The sequence below is a fragment of the Labrus mixtus genome, chromosome 17, assembly GCF_963584025.1.
Source record: "Labrus mixtus chromosome 17, fLabMix1.1, whole genome shotgun sequence".
NCBI lineage: Eukaryota > Metazoa > Chordata > Actinopteri > Labriformes > Labridae > Labrus > Labrus mixtus.
In genome coordinates this window covers 539,365-544,364 of record NC_083628.1, presented here as the reverse complement: position 1 = coordinate 544,364, position 5,000 = coordinate 539,365, and the positions used below count along the sequence as shown (strand labels likewise).

Sequence of the window (5,000 nt, the reverse complement as noted above, 5' to 3'; positions counted from 1 at the left end):
GCAGACGTCATGGTGATGAACGCTGGTTGGAGGGGTTTTTGGTTCGACTCTAGAAGCGCCCGAGGACCGCCAGCTGACGACGTCGATCAAGCTCGTGAATCCGCACGAGCATTCAGAGATCTGAGTTCAAAGTTTATGCTTGAGTATCTTCATCACGATGCAGCGAGATCTGACCGCGATGTAAAACAACGTTAGCATCACATTGTTTAGCTTGAAACGCTCGCTCCGACTCGCTCACGTCTGCACGCAGGAAGCGGCAGAAAAATCCAATTCAAGTTTTTAAATTTGGGTTGCTATTAGGGTTGGGATGCTTTAAAACCAAAAAGATATTTATTTAAAATTTACACGAGATAAATTAAAGTTGTAGTATTTTGAAAGGCGCAGTGTGTAAACTCCACCACCAGGGGGCTCTCAATCACAACAATGACAAAAAGACGACGTCGAGGCTGGCAGGGGGAATCATGGGAGTCATTCTCTCTGCTACTCCACCCACCCTCGAGAAAAAAAACTAACTCCGAGTTGACCGTAGTCATGACAACCGTGGCAACGATCAACATGTTGTTCTGTCATGGCGGCGACCTGTTACAACTTTAAAATGAAGGATTTCTCTGGCTTTGATAACCGTTGGAAATCTTTGAGGTGATGTAAGAACTCAACAACAAATATATATAACAGGTTTTCTTTAATTTAGATATTTTAAAATTCTACATATTGTACCTTTAAAAATACTCAGGACATTATTAACACCTTTATGACTGACTCTTTGTTTTGAAGTCGTTTCTTTCCTTTCACTTTGATTTGTGAAGCCGTGCACTCGACTGATAACAGAAAGATAAATGAAGAGCTTGACTCCTGAAGTCTGCCGCCGGTTCCAACAACACGCTGAACGGACTGATCCTACCTGTCTTTAATTAACCGCTCATTAAGAGCTCCAGCGTGATCCGACAGATTACCAATTAATCCCGTCTTTAATGGAGAAGAGGAGCCGACTTAATGAGAGGCAGAAGTCAGCTCCACACAACGAGAGGACAGGATCTCATTACTGCCTCCTTACACACTGACAGAAGACACAAACGCTGTGAAGAGGAGCGAGAGACGACAAGTGTGGAGGAGGTCAGGAGTGTGTTTGTTACCTGCTACAGGTGCCTGATGGATCAGACTTTACATGATCAAGATTTCATTCAAACAAGTCCTCGAGGAAACATCAGTGCTTCACTTAGTTAGAGTCTCATTTACAGGATATTAAAGTGGATTTTAAAGAGGTTTTTTTTGTCCAATAAAGGGTTAATATTTAGTCTTAAACTAGTTTAAAACATCTTTAAGTGTTTCCAAAACACTGACATAAAGTCCTGATATTCCCACTCATTCAGTTTACAGTGAAAGAGGAGAAAAGGAACCTGACATTAATCAACTTTTACAGGTTATAAATCACACTTTTTAATATTTACATACACTTTTTTCAGTCGGGCATTATGAACTATAAAAACAGTTGTTGATTAATTCAAATGTTTTTAAAATGAGTCAGATAACTGTTGCAGCTCTAAAACAAAAGGATGCACTTGACACATCCTGCAGAAAATCAAACATCTGGATGCTTCTTCAGCCTGCAGGTTTCACTCTTTTAAACACCTTTATCTCAAACCTCTTCACATAAACACTCTCCCTCTCTCAGCCTGGCTCCGAGCCCAGGCTGCATGTTTTTGTACCCATGATACATCCAGGAAGTCATGGCCAGAGAGGGAAAAAACAGGCACAGTCTGAGTGCCCAATAACAACACAAATACAGAAACACACGCGTGTTAAAAACAACTGTTGTGAGGCCAAAACCAGCGTGTGTAAAACATGCATTCCCCTTCTTTTCCAGCACAGACTTTATTTCATGAATAAAGCTGTTATTAACATGATGAATAAAGCAATGCACACCATGCACATCTCCACCTGCAGAGATACAAACATATATATAAAAAACGTGCAGCTCAGATTTGCAGCAGAACAGAACAAAGCATTTCAGCAGTACTGTGCTTTCTGTGGAGGAGTGCAGCCTGTGTGTGTGTGTGTGTGTGTGTGTGTGTGTGTGTCTATGTGTGTGTCTATGTGTGTGTTACCCATCATCACTAAAATATGAAAATGTTTTGTCTCACCTACCTGGCTGAGCTGCTGAATAATAAACGCCTGGTATGTTTTGCAGATTCCCGCACAATGCAGGTATAACCAGGCTGGAAAAGTGTAATAAAACGTCCGTTATCGGTGGTCGTATCGCGGCTTTAAGTTGTGATCATCTCGGGTTGTCTTGTTAGAGCCTCTGACTGGAAGCAGAGAGCTGTGGAGGGTCTTTAACACGCTGCCGCCGCTGCTGCTGCTGCTGGCACCGTTAGCCACCGAATGCTAATTAGCTCGCGTTACTTTTCTACAACATTAGCCCGTTTTCCGTCACAACGACCGAGTGGCTGTTCGCACTGCAACGACAGCACCCAGGCCGAACAGCCACCCGGGCTGGCCTGATAATTATCACCTGTAACGGGAGCTTACCTTGTGCCTGCTCCGGCTGCCAGACGGTGAAGCCGCTTGGTTGTACACGTTAGCTCGCGGGCTAACTGAGCTAGCTTGTGTCGCAGTCGAGGCTAACAGCGAGGGGAAGTTGGAACCGTTTCAGAGATCGGAACTTTTGGCTCCGCTCGGAGAAAGAGTCGATGATTCGATAAGATTAGGCAGTTTTTAACATCTTAGAGGGAATAAAACACAATCTGTAATACTAAAACACAGCAAGATTACTGTTTTAAAATGATTTAAATGTTATTTTTATATCTGTTTATCTAATTACCCTGTAATAGGTCAAAAAGAGTCGTTAACGTTTTATATTAAATGTAAAAATGTGTCATCTTCATATTATTAGTCTGAAATGAAGAATATATGACAAAAAAGGTCCAACGGAGGAGTCGTAATTAAATTATTATTATTAAATTAAAAATGCAATATATATGATATACGATACGATAGGATATGAAACTTAACAGAACAATTTAATACAACACGATACAATACGGAAAATTACGATAGGAAACTATATGCAAAAAACCAACAAGACAGGTTATTACTACACTCGTAGTGTAGTGGTTAGCACTGGTTAACTGTTAGGTTAACCAGTAGGTTAACTGCTGACTCTAAGTTGCCCATATGTGTGAATGTGAGTGTGGCTGTCTCTATATGTCAGCCCTGTGATTGGCTGGAGACCAGCCCAGGTGTAACCCCGCCTCTCGCCCAATGACAGCTGCCGGGGTCGGCTCCAGCCCACTGCGATCCCTAACAGGAAAAGCGGTATAGATAATGGATGGAAAGTTACTATATGAAACGATACATACATTTGTCTTAAATACTACACACACTATGCTGCAAAAAGCAACAAAAACAACAACATGTAAACAGGAGCCGTCAATACCCATACACATCAAACATCAGTAATTGGAGCAACATGAAGCTTTTGCACGACCCCGGCCGTTACAAGAAACATATTTTATTGGGTTTGGATTCAAAGAGTTCTAAAATGAAAGTAGGGATGCTCCTGTGTTTGAGCTGTGCCAAATGACCCGATCACTGGAACGAGCCCAAACTCTCATTGCTACCCTCTATAATATATTCATGAGATCACACGGTTAATGTCTCCCACAGAGAAAGGCATTTTCCTGTCCCTCCTCCTCCCCCTCCTCCTCCTCCTCCTCCTCCTCCTACAGGCGGCCGGCAGACTGACTGCAGACCAGAGCAGCCGATCATTTCAGAAAAGAGAAAGAGTTGGGGAGAGGAGAGGGGAGTGGGGTGGGTGGGGGGGGGTGGGGGGGGTGCATCATGGATAATGACGTCACCTGTAAATGATAGCGTATGTACGATCCGTGCATTCCTGCATCTGCAGCTCCTGCACGTGTGCACACAGGCAGTGAGGTGGTGTCGCTCGCGGGCGGGCGGGCGGGCGGGCGGGCGGTGTGTTTGGGAGTCATTAGAAGGCGTCTGCAGTGTGTTGCCAGAGGGCAGTGCAGCGTGGAGAATAAAAAGTCCAACCTGCCTGCCTGTGTTTTTCAGACCTCTGTTGCCCTGGAAACAGGTGCTGAGATTTCCCATTTCTTCATTTTTTTTTCTCCTCCACACTATCCATATCACTCCTCCTCCCCTCCACCACCTCGACTCTGCTGCTGCTGCTGCTTCCTCCCCCACGACCTGCCGCATAGTACAATCACACACACACACACAATTTCCAATCTACTGCAGTCATTTCACAATGTCACAGTCTGCTCCTGAGAGTGGGGGCTACACACACACACACACACACACACACACACACACACACACACACACACACACACACACACACATTCACCACTTAAAAAGCCTTGACCCTGCTCTGACTCTGAGGCTGAACATCCACCACTGCTGCAACAATCTGACCTCCAGGAGAAGAAGAGGAAGGAGGAAGAAGAAGTGAGTAGGAGGGGAGGGGTGAGGAGACAAAGAGGGAAGAAATCAGGGAGTAAAAACACGGCTGGTTTCACTCTCAGGTGTAAGAACGTTGTTCACCTCGCTCTGGGTTTTCTCTTGCAGCGTCTGATTTTATGGGATTTTTTAGGCTTTAAAATCAGATTTTAAAAACACAGCTGCTGTAAGAAAAGACCATAAACTGTAAGACGTAAACATGTGTCTTAAACCTGCATTCTTTCTATTGGCCAGCAGGGGGCGACTGGTTGCAAAAATGGAGCTTTACTGTAAGACAGGGCTATTCGACTTTATTGTTCAGGGGGCCAAATTTTCATGAAGCTAAGGACCCGGGGGCCAGAAAAGCAAACCGACGACGGCAGTGCAGAGCGCAAAGACAATCAAAATATCAGTAAGTCACAAAACGATGTGACACGATATGAAAGGAAACGATACAATAATGTCGAAAACTAGCTCAAGCTAACTGCCCCTGTTTGTTACCTGCCCGAACAACTCTGCATCACTCTTCATCCAACGCTAGG

The 5,000-nt window shown here is 44.3% G+C and overlaps 1 protein-coding gene across 6 annotated transcripts in view; it reads right to left on the bottom strand.

The window, feature by feature from the left end:
* zmiz2 (zinc finger, MIZ-type containing 2) overlaps positions 1–2,632 on the bottom strand; it is a 39,555-nt gene extending 36,923 nt beyond the window's left edge. For 4 of the 6 annotated variants that reach the window (XM_061060873.1, XM_061060877.1, XM_061060876.1 and 1 more), the window contains exon 1: positions 2,530–2,632. The gene's annotated coding sequence lies outside the window, so the exon portion shown is untranslated. The other 2 variants (XM_061060875.1, XM_061060874.1) reach the window with 2 other exon arrangements.
* Positions 2,633–5,000: the final 2,368 nt, after the last annotated feature.